The sequence below is a fragment of the Pinus tabuliformis genome, chromosome 9 (assembly GCF_031772625.1).
Source record: "Pinus tabuliformis cultivar Carrire ecotype Pingquan chromosome 9, CPIR1, whole genome shotgun sequence".
Lineage (NCBI taxonomy): Eukaryota > Viridiplantae > Streptophyta > Pinopsida > Pinales > Pinaceae > Pinus > Pinus tabuliformis.
In genome coordinates, this window is record NC_142307.1 from 873,142,801 (window position 1) to 873,166,226 (window position 23,426).

The 23,426-nt window shown below is 36.0% G+C and overlaps 1 pseudogene; it reads right to left on the reverse strand.

The window, feature by feature from the left end:
* LOC149151571 (GTP-binding nuclear protein Ran1B-like) overlaps positions 1-2,340 on the reverse strand; it is a 37,610-nt pseudogene extending 35,270 nt beyond the window's left edge.
* Positions 2,341-23,426: the final 21,086 nt, after the last annotated feature.

The window sequence follows — 23,426 nt, forward strand, 5'->3', positions numbered from 1 at the left end:
TTACTAATATCCTTTCCGTGCTTTTTCTTGATCAATTTGATGAAATATTCCATTATCCTTTGGTCAAAGTCCTCACCTGCATATTAGTGTACATCCCGGTAAGTTCAAAGCTCGAAAGCCAACCAAAAAAGTCAATGATAACCACCGTGCACGTATTCAAATTCGTAATGTAAAACTGCCAGACAGAGTTCAGACAGATTACCTCCAAGATGGGTATCACCATTTGTAGCCAAAACCTCAAAAACTCCGTTGTCAATAGTCAGAACGCTGACATCAAACGTGCCACCGCCAAGATCAAAAACAACAATATTTTTCTCTCCACCCTTCTTGTCCAAGCCATAAGCTATTGTTGTAGCTATGGGTTCGTTGATAATACGAGCTACATTCAAGCCAGCAATAACACCAGCATCCTTCGTTGCTTGGCGCTGTGCATCAGTGAAATAAGCTGCGCAAGCCCACCAGTTAACAGTCACAATGCAGTCAACAATTGGTTAACACTTTTACCCTGAACCATTTGTAAGACCATAATTTATTATTTCTTGGCATGCAATGTTAAAACTTATGAAACTTTCCTGCTTGGTCTAGCTGATCGAAAAAAGTAAATCCCATTCCTCATTCTACAAAAAGAAAAGAATATGTCGAATAAGATTCATTCGAGTCCTCTTCATTGAAAAAATCCGACAGTTTATCTAGCACCAACTTAACTGTAAAGCCTGGCTTTCATTTACCAAAAGGAATTTAGTCCCAATGAACAAGTCTGTTTATGATTTACCTAAAACTCAAAATGTGCAACAAACGTTTTCTTCCAACAAATTACCTTCCGTAGTCAAGAAAAACCACTTAATGTTTCCAATGTCTTATTATTACAGTCAAGATTTAGACAATGCGAATCTTTATGCAGAAATCAATCAAGAGCCCAATTAATGAAATGGCAATACCTTTATGTGTTCGACAGACAACATACCCACAAGAATACCCAGGTAGGCTTGATAGCCACAATGATCAACTATGTAAACCAATTTCAGAGTTAAAATAAATCCTCAGACATAGCTAGAATTTTCAGAGAAAGTTTTAACAAGCCATAATATATTACAAGCAACAATCATCGCAACTAGCATTTCCCCCAACAGTGCACAACAAAAGGCACTTGAGCATTCTTGAAATATTTGAAGAGTACAAAAAGTTCCTGTGCAAAATGTGCAAGAGTATATAACGGAAAAAACTGTCTTAGCATATAAAAGTAGCTCTGTAATGGAGTTGAACTAAGATAGCTTAGCCAACTCCATTGATGAAAACATCTGCACAGTACCCAAATCACATATACCCAAATCATATATAGACATGCGATAATGCTATTCTAAGCCCCAAATACAAATCAAAATTAAATGTCGGAACTCAAGAGCAAACTCCAATGATACAAAACTAATTGAATCCGCCAATCCCTAAATATGCAAAAGCATTTTAACAAAGCTATTCAAAAGCATCATCATCGTCATTTGGAAGGGGTTGGGCCGCAGCTGCTACAAGTTCTGCCTCGTACCGGACAACATAAAAGATTGTAAGCCAAAGTTTCAATCTTTTAGAAATGGAACAAATTATTTCAATAAAAGTTAACAAAAAATAATAAGAAAATAGAATTCTACTTACTACTGCTAGGTTGCAAGGTCTATCTGAACCTCAGGGGGAGCAAGAGCAGGTGACTCCACAAAATTAAGGTTTGGATCCCTATAAAAATAACCCATTATAGAATCAATGCAATTTTTTTAATATAACATTTATATTAGGGAGCATCAGAAACTAGATTAAAGGCTCACCCTGAGAGCTTCCGTGCCAAGTACAGGTATGGCTTCTCAAAGTTGTAGTTACTTTTTGCAGATATCTCATAGTACTGAAGATTATTCTTTCTATGAAAAGTAACTTGCTTAGCTTTCACTTGCCTATTATTCACATCAACCTTGTTTCCACAAAGAACAATAGGAATGTTCTCACACACCCTGAAATTCACAAAGATATTTAGCTAATCGGTTCAGGCAGTTGTGCCACCACACAATTAAGGAACCTTCATTTCTACTTAGAGATCCAACCCCTCTGCAAAAGAGATACCCGCAAAGATCTCTGTGCCACATTGGGACATTCTTGTAAGTCAATCGTGTAGTAACATCAAACATGATAACTGCACATTGCCCATATATACTGCAACAAACAAAATCCCAATCAGTAAATAAGAAGGAAACAAATAAATAGAAGTGGAAAAATACGGAACCCTCGCCAATTCAATCAACAAAATGCCAACAGAAACAGGAAAAGCAAACCAGTATTGATCAAAACAACCAGTAACATAGTCTATCTATAAATTCAAAATTAAACTAAATTAAAATTCAAATAAATATAAGTGGAAAAGTACAGAACCCTCACCAATTCAACGAGGAAAATGCCAACAGAAACAGGAAAAGCAAACCAGTATTGATCAAAACAACCAATAACACAGTTTGTCTATAAATTCAAAATTAAATTAAATTAAAATTCAAAATAAAGAGACATAAATGAGTAAAACAGAGCGTTCATAAAAAGGAACCAAAAAAGGGCTCATAGTTGCTCCATTGTCATTGATATTGAGGTTAAAATGTATTGCTATTGAGCCCACACAACATACATATCAAAATGGGAAAATAGAAGTGATAAGTCAAAAGTTCTCTTGGGATCGATCCAAGTTTAAATCCATGTAGGACCTTTTTAAGCAAAAATTTGAAAAGGCACCCCAGAAGCTCAAATGTACAGTGCTCCAATCAACAGGTGTCTACTACACCTGTAGAGGATGACAAAAAACACTACTTTCGTAAAGTCCCAAGAGACCGCTCCTCTACCAAAGGATCCAACAAAGAGAATTATGACAAGGCATGATTAAGATTCTTCATATCAAGGAAAATATTTAGTTACTAGAATCCCAAAAAATAAGTATATGCAATTAATGGTGGTTGAATCTCCTAGAGTGATTTAATCAGAAAACTGATTGTAAGAAGGTAAGGAGAAAGAAAGGGGAAATGGCAAGATTTTCCTTAAGGCTTAAGGCATTATATTATCTTTCTAATTTACACAACCCAAGATCTACCTGCTGATGAAGAAAATCATATTTGAAGTTTTGTCCATGGGCATATTTATGGTAAAGACTGTAGATGAAACTGCAGAACCACTAAAAATAGGATCTGATATTTGTAATTTTTTGTTGGGCCGCAAACTGGAAAACACAACCTAGTAAACCCTGAAACGAAGAGGGACATGACTGAAAACCTTTACAACACCGATCCATGGGGCGACCTAGTGACACTGTTTATATCAAATCTAAAAGCCAACCACATCAATATAAATTGTGATGGGGATTCAAATGTGTCCAAGAACAAAAAAAAAATGGAAAAAACCTCCAAACAAAATACCATTTATTGCAGAAGACAGTGCATACAGAAGCTTTGTAATTATAAAAACAAATCATATTGTACTCACGCTCGTATTTCTTCTCAAACTCCCCGGTAAGATGACGCTTCACGAAGGTTGTCTTCCCTGATTCACAAAATATATTACAGTCAATCTAACCGATTTAAAAAGAAAACAGACAAAACTGAACATAAACCCTATTTATAGCACACCAGTTCCTCCATCGCCAACAATAATGAGCTTAAAGCTAGGGCAATCAGCGTGTTGACCGGGTAGAGCCTAAATATAAGAGAAAGCAAAACAAATAAGCACAAAATAAACATACTAATGTTATCAGAATCCAACCCAACAAATAAAGGGTTTAAAAACAAGCACGATGAACCATGAAGATCTGTGGCATACCATTTAACAAGATTAAGAGCACTTCAGACACCCAATTAGAGGACGAGACCACTGAAGGTGAGGCCTTGACGATATGAGGAAAACAAAAGTTGCACGCGAAGAATGCAGAGCGCCCACGGAAAGCAGAAAGCGGAAACAGGAGGAATAGAAATGGTCGTGGAAGAAAACAGGAAGAGCAGAAAGCTGAAGAGGAGAAACAGAAATGAATTGCACGACAGATGTCAACCATATGGCAGTTGAAAGTGCACGCCACCTGTCAAGCATAGAAACAAAATGTAGACGAAAAGCTCACTCAAAGGAAGGCCTATCGGCCTAATTAGTAAAGTACACTGAAAGGAGGAGAACAATTTATTATTATTCAACTACGTCTATCATTATTATATAATAAGAGGTGAAAGAATTGAACCAATAATATTTTAGATAAAATGAATTTAAATATAGTTTAAAAATAATACATTTTAATTTTTAATGTTAAATTTTGGAAAAATTTCATAAATTTTTGGACAACTTAGATTTAATGTCAACATCAATCTTTTTTAATACATTATTACCTTGTTGTTGCAGGGAATAATAATATATGATAACTAATTTATGTCATAACAACTTCATATATATATATATATATATATATAGAAAACAAATTAAGTTTTTATGGTTAAAATTTTTATTTGGTCTCATATATACTCTATTTAACATTCAAAAATACAATTTAAACAATGAAAAATAACACATTGTATTTTTCACTCTAAAAAAATTTACATGTAAAGAAATTTGATCGCTCTCGACTCATGTTAGGTCCATACTTAAGATGAATTTACGCTAATTTATTTAATCAAAATAAATCCCACTCTTGTAATAAAAATATAGATACCAATAATAGATCATATGATCCTTAATCCCTGACTGCCCAACATGTTTGTCAGTGAATGACTTACTCGTTAACAAATTTAATAACAAAAAATGTGTAAGTGTTTTTAATGGTGTTAAACGAGAAATATTTTAGCTCCAATTGGTATTAGTGTGGCCGAATTAAGTCCTAAAAATAATTTTTTTGAGTTATTTATTTAGTAATTGAGGTGAGTAAAAGAATGAGCCGTCATAGGCGCAATTAATTACATACCAGACCTGACAGAAGAATCCAATCCTGGTATAATTGATTCTACAATCTCACATTAATAGGAAATGGTTGATGTCATCTCTAAAGGAGAAAGGCTCGAACTTGATCATTTTCATTGTGCACATAATCCTGGAATATGGTAATTTCCATCTTTTCAATCGTCAAGAAGTATTTATCAGTTAGAACATCCAAACCCAACTGAGCCCTCTCAACATTCTCGAACGTTTCCCTGTAATTGTTCATTACCATCCTTCCAAACATCTTCTCATAATCTTTTCTTACCTTTGAAATTGGATGCAAAGGTAACCCATCGAACAACTTGACTCTCTTCACAATCCCAGACAATTTCTCCATCTTCTCTCTCTAACTTCTCAACATTTTTGCAGAAGAGTGAAAAGGTTAAACTCTTTCTCTACATCTTTTAGGTCCATCAAATTTTGAATAAATGCGGTTGATATACACGAATAAACCTATATCATCCTCATTAATTTTCATATAATTTTTAGCTTAAACGATTAAAAAATTAACAAAAATTCTATTAAATAAATCATTTTCGTATATGTTGATACATAAACATAAATGTGATATATCATTAAAAAAATAAAAATAAAACAATCATACAAATAATAAATAGTTAGCCATGACTATGATTTTTCTATGTTTCTTAAGTTTGTTTAAAACTTAAATTAATATTTTCCCTTTATTGTTTTTTATAAAAAATTTCCATTCACATGAATCCCTATCTTTTATAATTATATTTGCAATATGCCATAACAATAAACTCTAATCAAAATTACTTTTCCCTTTTATACACTCGGATTTCCCTTTTATACACTCGGAAATTTTAAATTTTAAATTAAGAAATAAATATGAAAATAATTTTCTTGTGAGTGCAGATCGAATGGGACTATTACTCGTAAATCTGTACCAACGTTTGGTATTTCACCTTACAAAATTACAGAACTAAACGTTCCAAGGTAAAAGCTTGGATTCTCTAACTGAATGTGAACATACTTTGGTCGTCTCATGATTAATCTAAACAGATATATAATGTTCTAAGATATTAAAAAATTAGAGAAACACCACAAACCATTCTTCTTCATCAAGTTCGACCAGCCCCGATCCTAAAACTTGGTGCATACAATTGTCTCCCAGCTTTATATATTTGAATAATTGAATGCCTACAACCAAGATCTTGTTTGACTACCCCTAGTTCAAGACCTAGTCTAATTCAATCATATATAACTTGGAAAATAGCTCACAATGTCAAAACTATAATAACTCACTTCAATGAAATAGTAATATGTTTAATATGAAACCCTGGTTACAACCCTTGGAACTCTAATAACCAACTCCCACTTTGCTTGAAATCGATGGAAAATTGGATTCCATGTTAATGTTCACACCAACTTCAATTAAATTTCCGGCCTAGTTACAACCCATGAAACCCTAATTACCAACTTCCACTTCGCTCACAATTGAGGGAAAATTGGATTCCCTGTCAATGTTGACACTGACTTCATTTCAATTTCTAGGCTAGTCAAAGCTTCGTAAACATGAAATGTATTACAATTATATTGAATTCAGGCTTCAACATAGGAGACCACGTTCAACATTGAGGTATTCCCATTGATCAACACTCAATCGCCACACCAAATGAAGTAGAGCGAAGCCAATGCCACATTTAGTAAATAACTTTTTAATAAATTATAACCTTAGCTACCCTTCATAAATCACAAGAGCATGCCTAAGAAACTGAAAAACAATTAGCAAACTTTTCATATAGTCTATTGGATCAAGTATTAGACAAAGAAGATTACCAAATTGTCAAATCTAAGCTACTCATTATTACGTGTGTGGTCTATATTGGAATTGGGCTTCATGAATTTCCAATCTTTAAAATATAACAAATAATGAATGGCCTAGATTTGAAAATTTAGGAATATTATTCATCTCATGGATGATCAAATAGATAATATAAAAGGTTTTCTAATAGTTTTTTCAGTTTATTAGGTCCACTCCTGTGATCTATGAAACATAATTTTTAAAAAAATTATTTACGAAATGTGTAGCTTTGCTTCAATTGGCTTGGCGATTGAGTGTTGATTGATGAAAGTACCTCAATGTTGAACACATTATTATACGTGGAAGCATGATTGTGATATAATTGTAATATATTTCACATTTGTAAAGCTTTGGCTAGCCTACAAATTGTGTCAACATTAACAGGGAATCCAATTTTCCATCGATTGTGAGTGAAGTGGAAGTTGCTAATTAGGGTTCATAGGTTGTAGCAAGCCTGCAAATTGAATTAAAGTTGGTGTGAACATTGACAGGGAATCTGATTTTCCCTCGATGATGAACGAAGTGGAACCTGGTAATTAGGGTTCCATGGGTTGTAACTAGGGTTTCATATTAAACATATTACTATTTCATTGAAGTGATTTATTACAGTTTTGACATTGTGAGCCATTTTTCAAGTTATATATGATCCGATTGGACTGGGTATTGAACCGGGGACAGACAAAACAAGATCTGGGTTGTAGGCATTCAATTATTCAAATATATAAAGTTGCGAGAAAATTATATGCACCAAGTTTTAGGATCAGGGCTAGTCGAAACTGATAATGGAAGAAGAGTTGTTTGCGGAGTTTGTTTAATTTTTTAATATCTTAGAACATTATAGACCTATTTAGATTAATCGTGAGATGATCAAAGTATGGTAACATTCAGGTGGAGAATCCAAGCTTTTACCTTGGAACTTTTCGTTTTGTAATTTTATAGGGTGAAAGACCAAAAGTTGGTATATATTTACCGGTAATGGGCTTGGTCAATTTGCACTGACAGAAAAATATTTTCATATTTAATTTTGATATGAAAACAATAAAAGGAAAATACTAATTTAAGTTTTAAAGAAACATAAGAAACATAGAAAAATCATAATAATGGCTTAACAATTTATAATTTGTATGATTGTTTAGTTTTTAATTTGTAAAGATATCTCCCATTTATGTTTATGTATTAGACTGTTTTACAACATAAAATAAAATGATTTACTTAATAGAATTTGTACTAAGTTATTATTATTATTTTTAATTGTCCAAGTCCAAAATTTTATATGAGAATTAATGTGGTTGAGATAGTCTTATCAGTGTACATCAACCACATTTATTAATGTGGTTGTGCTAGTTTATTATATTTTAAAGATTGGAAATTCATGAATCCGAATTACAATATAGACCAACCCTATCTATATAATTAATATAGACAAACATAATAGTTAATTAAAAAAAATATATTACTTTCTTGATAATCTCTTTAAACACAGTTAGCATGTGATGAGAATGTTTCCTACCCCACTTTGCTCTTTTATGTCTGCAGAATTATGACCTGCTAGACATATGGACATGCATCCTCCAAGTACCATCTCCACTACTTGTGTAGTTAGAAATGCAGAAAAATCTTTGCGAAAATGGGACATATAGACAACATTTGGAAAGCTAGAAATGCTAAGAATTTTTACGAAGTTCCGCAGGATGTGAGGGATACCCACATTAAGAGCTCTACTTGTTTTATGGAGAATGGCCTTGTCACAAAAAATATATAAAAAATACGCTTTAGTTTGAAGGATATTTGGAACAGATTCCCGACTTGTTTTTTGGATGGGGTGTTATCATCAGAGTGATGTGGCAGTCGAATGCTAATTTTCATGAGGCCTGGATATTTCTATAAGTTTAAATGGTGCAATGATTGTGGTACTAATATGAGAGTGGAGTTACTTGCGCTGTGGGGTATCCTCTATTGTGCCAAGTGGTTGGACATTGTCGAAATAGATGTATTTATAGATTCCAAGGTGATCATTGAGTGGGAAAATCAAATATTTTCTTTATAGGTTCCAACTCTTTCACATTGGATGCATGGGATCAGGTCATTGATCATGTCATTCTAAAGGATTTATGTGACACACATATTCCAAGACCATAATATAGAGGTTGATATATTTTCAAAATAAAGATGCAGCCAAGTGTCAGGCAAGAGATGTTGCAATGTTTCTTTTTGGTGGCACATTTCAAAGGGATGGGTATATTGAAATCTAAATGTTGTCTCTCCTGATATAATTGTCCATTTTGTGTTGTATTGGGGTAGACCTGATTGCGTAGATTAGTTTAATTCATTTCCATTTTTGGTATATGCTAGGGATCATTCTTAGTTTGAGATTTGATTATATCAGTGGTATTTATGTCTGTCAGGTGGTATAGATGGATCGTGGTATTACAATTTTTTTTTTTTTTTTGAGAATGTGTTTTTGTGGGATGGACATATGTGAAGAAAACATAAGTAAATGACAATTATCTTTTTAATGAAAAGAGAGTTCATTTTTTCTTTTTGAAAAAGGCAGCTCCCACTTCATCTCCGGATATATAAATCCATTCTCCATTCCAAGCTGGAGATTTTTTGTCTACAACACTATCGAGAACTTTCAATATCATTTTACTTTAGTTATTATGGATCTCACATAAAATAATGAAGCAATGGAAAATGATGATGAAATGGATATCAGTTTATATGAAGTATCTATATTCGTAAAGTGGTTTATATGAAGCAACATGTAAATTTGTAAATCAAAAGAAAAGCCATATATGAAAATCTCTTCGAAAATTATAACATTAAGAGCAATTTTATTATTCTAAATTCTATAGATTCTCGCGTCATTCATATCAATAAAAATATAATAAATTAAGATAAAGCATTGCCTAAAATTCTATTTAGTCATTCAAAATTTAATTTAAAAGACATTTCTACAAATTAAAGTTGGTAAAAATTCATTTGATTGGATATGCATATGTGCTTTCTATGTGGAAAGTTCGAAAGAAGGAGAAACAGGCAAGGGAGAAAAAACATTTACCTACAAAATCCAAATAAGCTACTCGAAAAGTGACATAAACAGAGGCCTTTAAGGGAAAACAATATCTTATAAAATGATCGACAAACAATTGCTGCCAAGAAAGATTTCCTTGATAGGGGGCTTAGCGAAACCACGCTCAACTTCATCCTTTTTGTGGGTGTGGTGATCCAGGTGGATGTTGGTGGCCACTAACCTATTCCACTTGGACCCCCATCACTATTTCTTTCTATTTTTCAGTTTCCTTAATTCTAGCACAATTTACTAATTTTCATAGTTTTTGGGGTCCTGAACTTCTGGAGCCATTTTGAGGTCCTAAATGACATTTTTTTGGGAAAATTGGGGAAAACATGAGCTATCAACTATTGTTTTCCATGCAAAAGTTGTATTCCTCATATAGATATTTCTAACGAGGTATTATGCGCGTCAAACAGATATCGTATGCCAAAGTTACGACCTCAGGAAGTTGATGTACCAATTTCCCCAAACGAGGCCCTTAGTTTTGGCACTTCATCTCCTAGGGTTAGGTTTTAGGATGTTTAGGGTTTTCCCTTGTCTCTCAATAATAAATAAGCCTCCAAGCCTCATTGTAACATAGTTCAGAGCCATGTAGCCGCCACATCTCTTCTCAGAGATAAGATACCATCACCTGAGCTAGTTTTATGTCCATTATGTTTGTAAGCATATTTCAGTATTTGATATTAATGAAATGGAGTGTTATTTTTGTTGTATCTCTATATTTATGGTTATATATGGAATTTTTTGTGTTCTTGTTTAAGTTCGGTTCAACGGTATCAGAATATTCTTCTCTTTCTCTGTTTTTTTTTGCATGTCCCCAACGAGGTCGAGATATAAGGAGTTAGGGCTCGAAATGGTGTGAGTTCCATAAGAGCTCCACTCACAACATGAAGGCTTCCGGATTAGACGCATGTTCTGACTTTAAGTCAAAAATCTGACAAGGGGAATGATAAAGGGAAGCAGATCATTGATGAAAAGCCCAATGCCACTGTGGCCACCACCAAGATCCAGAAGAATGAGCATGAAGATCTAGAGGAGGGGGAATGCCTCTTCCACTCACAGATGTGGGTGAAGGGTTCTCCGCTGTAGTTCATTGTCGATAGTGGGAACCAAAAGAACCTCATTTTAGCAGAGGTCATGAAGCAGCTAGGCCTACCGACTACAACACATCCGTAGCTGTACACCATCAAGTGGCTTCACCAAGGACGCGATATATGTGTCAGCCAACATTTTCACCTTCCCTACAACATGAAGCCCTTCACAGATGAGGAACTATGTGATGTTGCCCCTCTTGAAGTTTTTGATATATTATTAGGACAACCATACATGTGGAAGCGTCATGTTGTATATGAGTCTAGACATCGCTTTGTGATTGTTACTTTGGGCAATAAGTTGTACATGATACTAGAGGTATCCCCGCCTAACGTCATCTATTTAATCACTACAATGAAATGCAGTAAGATCATTACACAAACCAGGAAATTTGTTTTCCTTATGATTCTCCCTCAGGGAAAGAATAAGATTGTGGCCACGACTTCCAGACCGGGCTCTTCCGCACACCAACAAAATATGGACAAGGTTGTGGAGTACAGGGAAATTTTCTCCTCAACTATGGGGGTGCCCCTGCACTGTCAAGTCAAGCACTCCATCAATCTAACCCCAAGCGTGCCACTACCCAATAGACTGATATATCAACATTTTGTTCTGGAGAACGATGAGATGAAGAGGTAGATTCAAGAGTTGTTGCAGAAAGGGCACGTCAAGTTAATCTCTTCACCCTGTGGGAGCTAGATTGTATTGGTACAAAAGAAGGATAGGACGTGGAGACTCTGTATTGACTATCAGGCGTTGAAGAAGATCACTGTACGAAATAGGTACCCAATCCCATGGATTGATGACCTTCTAGACCAGCTTAAGGGGGCCAAATATTTCAGCAAGATCGTTTTGAAGTCTGGTTATCATCAGATGCCTATTGAACCCTCTGATGTGTGGAAGACTACCTTCAAAATATAAGAAGGTCCTTTTCGAATGGTTGGTAATGCCTTTCAGGTTGACAAATGCCCCCGCGACCTTCATGAGATTGATGGACGACACATTGCGACCCTTCACTAATACATTCGTGGTGGTGTATTTAGATGACATATTGATCTTCAACCATAGTTTGGAAGAGCACCTCCACCATATTCAACAAGTCCTCCAAATCCTGTGACAACACAAGTTGTATGCCAATTTAGAAAAATGCACTTTTGGCATGACCTAGGTTCAATATCTGGGGTACATCATTGATCAGCAGGGTGTGCATGTGGACCCAGCCAAGATACAATTCGTCCAGGGTTGGCCAGTCCCAACCACTCTTATAGAGCTCCGCAACTTTCTGGGCCTTGCTAATTTCTACCGCAGGTTCATATCAGGGTTCTCTCATATAACTTGGCCTGTAAGTAAAGTCACTAATGGCGAAGTGAAAGCAAAATTCTTATGGTATGAAACCCAATAGAAGGCATTTTCCTAGTTGAAGCATCACCTCTGATCCGCACCAGTGCTCACATTACCAAACCTGTAACAACCATTTTAGATTGAGACAAATTCCTCTGACTATGCTATTGGTGCAAGTTTTACTCAGTAGGGGCATCCAATGGCTTACCACAGTGAGACACTTTCAGACACATTCTGAAAGTATCCCACCTATGACAAGAAATGTACCCCATTGTGCATGTCTGTCGTCAATGGAAGAATTACATTCTTTGGAAGTAAATGATCATCCACACAGATTGCCAACCCCTACAATTCATACAAACACAGGGAAAGTTGTTGAACGATCGCCATCAGAAATGGTGCACATACCTACAAAAATTCCATTTTAACATTAAGTACAAGAAGGAAAAGCCCAATAATGTTGCATACTGGCTCATCTGACCACTACTCATGGCACTGATCACTGTGCTCGACTCCTATGGGCAGGAGACTTCAGGGTGTCTGCAAATTTACAACAGCAATCCAGAATTCAGGATCACATACTAGACACTCATGGAAGGTAAGAAAGTTCCAAATTTTCACCTCCACGATGCACTGTTATGCCACTTGGGACACATCTATGTTATTTCAAGCGAGCATGCCAAGATGATTTGGGAGGCACACTACAGTCGAATCGCTAGACATTTCGGAGTAGAGAAAACAGTGGCAGTACTGCAAAAGTATTTTTATTGGCTAAACCTTCACCATGATGTTGGGAAGTACATTCGATCCTGCACTGCCAGCATCATTTCCAAACCAACCATCAAGAACCAAGGCCTATTTACTCCTCTTCCTACTCCTAGTCGACCTTGGGAATCCATCTCCATGGATTAGATGTCAGGTATTTCTTCTGCTAAGCACGACAATGACTACATTTTTGTGGTCGTTGACAAATTCTCTAACCTGGCCATTATGGCAGCCTACAAGAAGAATATCACAATAGAGGCCACTCCTAATCTCTTCTTTGAGAAAGTGTGGGTACATTTTAGGATCCCACAATCCATTATGTCAAATCAAGACAACAGATTCATAAGTGCATTTTGGTCAAGTCTTTGGTCGATGCTAGATATCAAAATTACTTAGTCCATGACTTTCCACCCCCAGACTGATGGCCAAACAGAGGTCATCAACAAGATGATTGTACACATTATGCACATGTACAACTCGAAGCATCCATGCACATGGGATGAAAGCCTCCCCTATGTCCAACAAAGCTACAATAGAGATCTCCATCGCTCAACATGCCACAACCCCTTTCAGGTAGGGCTAGGATTTCAACCATTATGTCCCATTCATGTGGCCATACCATTTGCAGCGACTCAGAAAGATTTGAGTCACGTCTAGTCTGAAGCCGACAAGGCTAACAACTTCATTAAGCGCAGTCAACACATCCGCCAGCAGGTCCATGATATATTAGACAAATCCAATGCTAAGTACAAGCAACGTCATGATGAGCATTTGGTGCCACACAAGTTCCAGTGGGTAACAAAGTTAGGCTACATTTTCAGAACGAGCGCCTCACTGGACCCCACCGCAAGCTTCATCCACTGCAATATGGGCCATACACCATCACCATGACTGTAGGGGAAAATTCCTTTGAGATAAACATTACACCTTTCCTTGGTTTTCACCCAGTGTTCAATGTAGACCACCTTTGACCATACTTTCCACTATTGCTAGACACATCCGACATTGCAGAACAATTCACACCAACAGAGTTAAACCCATACTGCATGGAACATGCTAGAGCTGATTAGATCATGGACACATATATCAAGAACACTCGCCAACAGAAGATCCAACCATATCGAGTTGTCAAAGTTGGCCCACTCCTCTACCAAGGCAAGAGGCTCACCGGGGACCAAGTTTAGTAGAAGTTTCCCCATCTCATGGAGGCACTCAACGCAATGGGGACCATTGCTTCCTCAGGGGGGAGGAATGATCCAGGTGGATGTTGGAGATCACTGGCCTATTCCACTTGAATCCCCACCATTTCCTCTTTTAATTTTTTAGTTTCCTTAATTTTAGCAGAATTTACTATTTTTGGCAGTTTTTTCGGGTCCTCGACTTCCAGAGCCTTTTTGAGGCCTTAAACAATGTTTTTTGGGAAAACCGGGATAAATTGGGACTTTTATTGATGTTTTCCATGTGAAATTTGTATACCTCGGATAGATTTTTTTAACGAGGTATATTCCGTGTCAAATAGAGATCATATGTCAAAGTTACAACCCTAGGAAGTTGATGTACCAATTTACCCAAACGAGGCCCATAGTTTTGGCGCTTCATCTCCTAGGGTTAGGTTTTTGGATGTTTAGGGTTTTCCATTGTTTCTCAATAATAAATTGGCCTTTGAGCCTCATTGTAACATAGTTCAGAGGCATGTAGCTACCACATCTCTTCTCAGAGATAAGCGACCATCGCTCAAGCTAGTTTTATGTCCATTCTGTTTGTAAGCATATTTCAGTATTTGATATTCATGAAACGAAGTGTTATTTTTGTTGCATCTCCATATTTATGGTTATATCTAGAATTTGTTGCATTCCTACTTAAGTTCGAATCAGTGATATCATAGCGGTCTGCTCTTTCAATTCAAGCAAAGAAAACAAAGAAATCAAGGAGATTAGAAACAAATCAGACCTCCTTTCCAAGAGAATTTTGTAGACGATGAAGAGAAAACAAAATATTAGGACCAGATTCATTATTTTGGTGAAGAAGAGGACAATGTATTTTTGAAAAAAGAAGAACAAGACTTCTTTTTTGAGCCACAAGAAGATATCATGCATATTGAATCAGAAGATTACAAGTAGAGGTTCCAAAATGAAATCATGGAGGTACACAGATAGTATAACTTGAGAAACAAAAAGGTTCCACTAAATCCTCTAAAGAAAGGCCAAGCTGATGCACCTACTTCTAGCCATAAAAAATTTGTTCCTCCCCAAGATATTCCTAAAAAGAGAGACACTACCATCAAAGAGGTAGAGAAAGGTCAATCTTCTCTCAGTTTAGAAAATGAAATATCTAAAATAAAAATTTACGTTCCATTTAATTAACTGATCAAGAATGATACATACATGAGTCAAATTGTCAAAGCACTAAATATAAGAGTTTTTTCATACACTATTAACTTGAATGATGATCATCCTGAACTTCATTTTGTTCCAAAAGTTGAAGGAGATTCTAAAGATGGAGATGTCCCACCCTTCTATGTTAGTTTGAATGTGCATGATTTGATTCTACATAATGCAATGTTAGACTCAGGTCATCACATACTTTAATGCCAAAGGTTATTATGGATAAGCTTGGTTTGGACATAGCAAGGCCATATAAAGATCTCTTTTCCTTTGATTCAGGTAAGGTGAAATGTTTGGGTTTAATCAAGGATTTGGTTTCCTCTCTCACTCAAATTATATAAAAAATCTTAGTGAAGGATATAGTTGTTGCTGATATTCCTCCAAAGTTTGGGATGCTCTTATCAAGATCATGGTCTGCAAAATTGAATGTGGCATACGGTTGGTCTGTAATCGTGGCGTACGGTTAATGTGGCATTTCTTTTTTCATTTGGGTTCGTAGCATGCCAGGATTTTACATGTGCTGTAGCTTTAGCCTGTCACCCATTTCCCTGCTTTTCCTTCTCATTTTTCAAAACTGTTTCTTCAATTTAGATTTCATGTCAACATCAATTTTGTTTTAATACATTATTACCTTATTGTTGCAAAGAATAATAATATATGATAACTAATTTATGTCATAACAACTTCATATATATATATAGAAAACAAATTAAGTTTTTATGGTTAAAATTTTTATTTGGTGGCATATATACTCTATTTAATATTCAAAAATACAATTTAAACAAGGAAAAATAACACATTGTATTTTGCACTTTAAAAAAGTTTACATGTAAAGAAATTTGATCGCTCAGCTCATGTTAAATCCATGCTTAAAATGAATCTAAACTGATTTATTTAATCAAAATGAATCTCGAATCCCGCTCTTGTAATAAAAATATAGATACCAATAATAAATCATATGATCCTTAATCCCTGACTGCCCAACATGTTTGTGAGCAAATGACTTACTCGTTAACAAATTCAATAACAAAAAATGTGGAAGTCTTTTTAATGGTGTTAAACGAGAAATATTTTAGCTCCAATTGGTATTAGTGTGGCCGAATTAATTCCTAAACATATTTTTTTTAGTTATTAGTCCCTGCCATCTGGCATCCGGCAGGGACTATAGTAATCGATATGACCCCTAGATAGCATTACTTCACCCCTTTTAGGAATCGATTTTTAGTAATTCGGAGTGCTGTTTGGCGATTAGATCAAGGTTTCAAGGATGTCTGCCCTCCCCGCCAGGATGCCGAAGGACTGCCATCTTATTTGGCCTCTTCCCGAGGCGGGAGAGGCCAAAGCTTAGGTTATTTCGGAAATAGGCGTGTATGTTTCGCTGTGACCGTCAGTGGTCTGATTTTAATGCTAACATTAATTCATCAATTCATATGCTAAGGTTTCTGCAAACAGGCATATGCTAAGGTTTGGCATATTCTCCGGCGGCAAGTGTTCAGCATGCAGGGGGCGGCAAGTGTTCAACATGCAGGCTGCATGCACTGCAGTGGTTGCATTAAAGCAACTTAAGCATTAAAGCAACTTACCTGCTTGTTGGTGTTCGATTTGGTCAGAAGAGCCTCTCCGCCACTGGTTTCGGCTTGGTCCGTCAAGCTGCAGATTCCCCTCCCTCGCCTCCTCGCCCCCGAAAAGCCTCTTCGTCCCGGAAAATTGGGGGGTCCTGTAACTCCACGGCTTGTTTTACTGCCTTGATGTCTTGGGTTTATTTGCTTCCAACTGAGCTGTAGAATATGTTTCGGATGCTAATCTCCATTTTTCTTTGTGTTAACAGGAAAGAGGGACTGGTCAGGTGTGACGAGATGCAAGCCCTGGTCGCGTCATGGGTTCATTTGTCTATAGGTATGTGAAACCCTTTGCCTACATTACCTCGTTGACTCTTATCGCCTGGTTTTCCGATTCGAGTGCTAAATGTCTGCGTTAAGAATGAGGGCGGTACTGTTGATTAGGAATCTCTCTATTCATTGTTTTTTTTCTCCTTCATCATTTGCGAATAGCGTTACCAGAAATGATTTTCCTTTGATGTGGTGAAAGCGGCCTCTGGTTTTGACCTGTTGTTTCTAATTTCTTATTTTGTGGCCCATGGTCGGGGTAGGACCAGTTTCCTCCACAGATTTACTTCCGTTTTAGTCTATCTGTGACAGGCTACCTTCCTATCGGCTCGTGACACTCGTTCTCGACCTGTATTGGGGTTTCCCTTTTTCCAGTACTGATGTTTACGACTTTATGACAGTTTTGAATGAATTATTCTAGGTCATATCCCCCTCTGTCCTTGTATTGGTTTTTCTTGACCCTACAGGACTTGGTATGATTTCGAAATTACATTCTCATACTCTTCTTCACATGGATCATCGTACTCTGTCTATTCGGATGCACTGCTGGCACCGCCTGGACCATTGTCAATCTCTCCCATTTCGCGGTCAGTATTCAATTCATTGCTTTTCTGTCATTAATTTCCTGAAAATCGACTCTTTAGGGTTTATGTTTTGGGGCCGTAACAGGTTTCGTGCAAACCAATTACTTTTCATTACGTTTTTCTTTCCTTCAACTCTACCTATTGTATCAATGTTCAGATTGTATCCATGTTAAATATGAAGTATATAATTAGATTCACTGTGAAAAAACATACCTGTGCAGACAAAAAATGTATGGAAGTTCTTACATGCAGAATATTAAGAGGTTATTAATGACTGTGCTTTTGGAAATTCTTACATGCAGAATATTACCAGATTATTAGATTATTACCTTTCGGCAAAGGTAATGAGCACTGGCTATGATTGACTATCAACTGCCCTTCTGGCACTGACTAGCCCCAGCTAGGCTAGAAGTTGCAAGTTCGACTGCCCCTGTATTGAAGTTATTCTCAAGCGCCAGCAAAGTAGCAAGTGGGTTCCCTACCGGGTTGGCATTCTGTTCTTTCAACATAACAAGGGTTGGCATTTTGTTATTTCAACATAATAAGTTCGCCTTTCTCTGCATTATGCATGTCGCACCTCATGCCAAGCCATTGCCACTATCCTGGCCAACCACCTTACTTACCAGCATGCCAAGCTCAGTCAAATAGCCATCGAGCTATGAGAGTTGAATAGGCTTGTCTGTACGATGAATTCTCACCTTTAACCAAGTGAAATCATCTTTAGCCGTTGTTGTTTCAGTCACAAACCGAGAGCATCCAATATCATGTTCGGTGATGACCAAAAATCCCATTGCCATTCCAACATCCCACTATCCATGCTGAGCAAACCTTCTCTAAATCTCTCTGTCGAGTAAATCAATTTGCTCAAAATAAGAAATAAAAACTCAGAATAAGAAATAAAAATCAATTTCATCGTCACAATTTCTTTAATTGTGAAATCTTCAAATTCGAGAGCCAGATTGCTTACAACTTGGAAGTGCCGGCTTCAGATGTTGGAAAAATTTGATCTTTGGAATCCATTGCAGAAGAGGAGGCTGTAGTGCCCACAAAGATGATTGCTTGCTGAATCTGCAGAAGAGAAGGCTGTAGTGCCTGCAAAGATGATTGCTCGCTGAATCTGAAACAGGCACCAGGGACGGAGTGGTCAATGCTAAAAAAATTCTTAAACACAATTTGAACTATAGAAAACCTGGAAGGAACGTTGCTAATCCATCCACGTATTGCATGGTATTCATCCACGTATTGCATTTTGTTTTCTGGAAAATAGGGTCATGAGGCAAGTGGCCTTCGTGTTCTGGAAATAAGTTCGTGCCCTCGTGAGGAGCCCAGATGGTTCTCAACATGTTTCATTGTTTAAATATTTGGTTCCACATGGCTCAATCCTCGGATCCTGGGACTGGAGTAAAGAATCAAAAAATAAAATAAATTTACGGTTATAGTTTTGGACATATAATGTATGTACTATATATATTTTTAGCATCGTTTCTTTCCTACTAATATTTTTTCCTGTTATATTTCGTCAAGTCAATTGTCGCCGAAGTAAAAGTTTTAAAACCTGGGCATATTTGGATCCAATAACCTTCAATATGGTCTCTCACACTCAAACGATTTCACCGTGCTCGTGCCGTCATTTTCGTTGCCTTTTTAATGCAGTTTCCATTTTATTAAATCAAGCGTGGCGGTGTTTACCTGTGGATGTATAATCCAGCATGCATTTTAGAAAGAATTTGGTTTTTTTAGACTTGTTCGGGGCAGATTTCTCTGCATTTTTCAATTTATTACTAAGCATAGAATCTAACTAGGGTAGCCTATTAAAGTTATTGGTATCTTCCTATAAAGAATTTTTGGCATATGCAAGGCAATTATCTTTTTATTCATAAAAGACTTGTTTGCTTTTGTGCTTGTACTAATAGATATACATTAATAAGTATTATTTAGACTCATAAACTTTGGACTTTAGTTCCATTTTTTTGTTTTTTGTTACACCATTTCTATCTTTAAATTTTAGATGGGTTAGTCTTTAGTATTTACAAGCGTCAATTTTGTTTTAGCATGTTGAATTTTGAATATGAGATTTTCCTCTGTAGTTTTGCAGAACTTGCATTTCCTCCTTGAACCCGAGAGTGGCTGCATATTTGTAAATTGCTAATGTAATTTTTTATACAAGACTTCCTTCAGTAGTTTCGCAGAGTTTGCATTTCCTCCTTAAACCCAATAATGACTGCATAATTGTAAAATGTTAACGTTTCCAATTAATTGAAGTAGCATTTGCAAGAAAGGAAAAAAAACAAAGGCACAGGCCTTCACTAGTTGGGCATCATTTCAAAAACCAAAGGTCTGCACTAAGAATGCTCTGCGACACAGACAGGAATAAACTAAAAATCTTCAGTGCCTTGTAAATGCCATTTAAACATGATGTAAAGGACAATGAATTTTTCACCCTTGAATGAAAGGTCACATTTAAATTTCTTAATATTGGAAATGGATAACTAGTCAAGCAAGTAGCCTAAACAACTCCATATCCAATGCGCCACTCTGAAGCAGAGTCAAAACCAATCTGGCTGACCCCAAACAAGGAATGGCGACCTGGGAATACAAAACTTAAAACCATATGAACATAGTACTAAAATGGTATAATTGTCTTTGATATACAATTTTTTTTTACAAGATGATTCCTATTATCAGGGTCAATGTCGAATATGACCTATCCCATTTTGGGTCGAATATGACCTATCCCATTTTGGGAATATTACAATGGCTTATAGTATCTATTTGGCCAAATGCAACCGGCTTGCACTTTGCTTGGTGAGATATACAGTCCACAAAAGGGTGAAACTTGTCTATGAAGGAATTTAAACATTGGTGGATAAGAAATTCCCTTGCTGTACCAATTAACCAAGATCCGTCTATTCTTCGATATACAGTTTCTGGTAGCTGTTAGCATGTTCCTATAAGTCGAACAAATAATGTAACTGAAACTTACTGAAATGAAAAAACAAATTGTCGTTTGTAAAATTCAAGCAGGTGTATTTTAGGCACCTGGACAGTATGAGATTGAATGCTGAGTACACGACCTGTGGCTTGAGGTAGAACAACGGACAGAAGCGGAGCCATTTGAACCTGCGACTAATGTCGCTCTTGTTCTGTTGTTCTGCTTGTTCTGTTCTGCTGAAACTTTTGCTTGTTCTGTCAACCCAGAAATGCATGCTGAAACTTCTGCTTGTTCTGTCAAACCAGAAATGCATGCTGAAACTTCTGCTTGTTCTGTCAAACCAGAAATGCATGCTGAAACCCAAAAATGGAGGCTGAACCTTATGCAGGGACTTGCTGCCTCGCAGCCTCACTTGTTTATTTAGTAACTGAGGCGAGTAAAACAATGAGGCATCATAGGCGCAATTAATTACATACCAAACCTGACAGAAGAATCCCACCCTGGTATAATTATTCTTTTTCTAGAAAGAAAATCATGATATTATTATAATTGATTCTACAATCTCACATTAACAGGAAATGGTTGATGTAGGCTCGAACTTGATCATTTTCATTGTGCACATAATCCTGGCAATTGGTAGTTTCCATCTTTTCAATCGTCAAGAAGAATTTATGAGTTAGAACATCCAAACCCAACTGAGCCCTCTCAACATTCTCGAACGTTGCCCTGTAACTGTTCGTTACCATCCTTCCAAACATCTTTTCATCATCTTTTCTCACCTTTGAAATTGGATGCAAAGGTAAACCACCGAACAACTTGACTCTCTTCACAATCCCAGACAATTTCTCCATCTTCTCTCTCTAACTTCTCAACATTTTTTTGCAGAAGAGTGAAAGGTTAAACTCTTTCTCTACATCTTTTAAGTCTATCAAATTTTGAATAAATGCGGTTGATATACACTAATAAACCTATATCATCCTCATTAATTTTCATATAATTTTTAGCTTAAACGATTAAAAAATTAACAAAAATTCTATTAAATAAATCATTTTCGTATATGTTGATACATAAACATAAATGTGATATATCATTACAAAAAAATAAATAAAACAATCATACAAATAATAAATAGTTAGCCATGACTATGATTTTTCTATGTTTCTTAAGTTTGTTTAAAACTTAAATTAATATTTTTCCCTTTATTGTTTTTTATAAAAATTTTACATTCACATGAATCCCCATCTTTTATAATTATAAATTACTTTTCCCTTTTATACACTCGGAAATTTTTAATTTTAAATTAAGAAATAAATATGAAAATAATTTTCTTGTGAGTGCAGATCGAATGGGACTATTATTCGTAAATCTGTACCAACGTTTGGTATTTCACCTTACAAAATTACACGTTCCAAGGTAAAAGCTTGGATTCTTCAACTGAATGTGAACATACTTTGGTCGTCTCATAAACAGATATATAATGTTCTAAGATATTAAAAAATTAGAGAAACACCACAAACCATTCTTCTTCATCAAGTTCGACCAGCCCGATCCTAAAACTTGGTGCATACAATTGTCTCCCAGCTTTATATATTTGAATAATTGAATGCCTACAACCAAGATCTTGTTTGACTACCCCTAGTTCAAGACCTAGTCTAATTCGATCATATATAACTTGGAAAATAGCTCGCAATGTCAAAACTATAATAACTCACTTCAATGAAATAGTAATATGTTTAATATGAAACCCTGGTTACAACCCTTGGAACTCTAATAACCAACTCCCACTTTGCTTGAAATCGATGGAAAATTGGATTCCCTGTCAATGTTGACACCGACTTCATTTCAATTTCTAGGCTAGTCAAAGCTTCGTAAACATGAAATGTATTACAATTATATTGAATTCAGGCTTCAACATAGGAGACCACGTTCAACATTGAGGTATTCCCATTGATCAACACTCAATCGCCACACCAAATGAAGTAGAGCGAAGCCAATGCCACATTTAGTAAATAACTTTTTAATAAATTATAACCTTAGCTACCCTTCATAAATCACAAGAGCATGCCTAAGAAACTGAAAAACAATTAGCAAACGTTTCATATAGTCTATTGGATCAAGTATTAGACAAAGAAGATTACCAAATTGTCAAATCTAAGCTACTCATTATTATATGTGTGGTCTATATTGGAATTGGGCTTCATGAATTTCCAATCTTTAAAATATAACAAATAATGAATGGCCTAGATTTGAAAATTTAGGAATATTATTCATCTCATGGATGATCAAATAGATAATATAAGAGGTTTTCTAATAGTTTTTTCAGTTTATTAGGTCCACTCCTGTGATCTATGAAACATAATTTTTAAAAAATTTATTTACGAAATGTGTAGCTTTGCTTCAATTGGCTTGGCGATTGAGTGTTGATTGATGAAAGTACCTCAATGTTGAACACATTATTGTACGTGGAAGCATGATTGTGATATAATTGTAATATATTTCACATTTGTAAAGCTTTGGCTAGCCTACAAATTGTGTCAACATTAACAGGGAATCCAATTTTCCATCGATTGTGA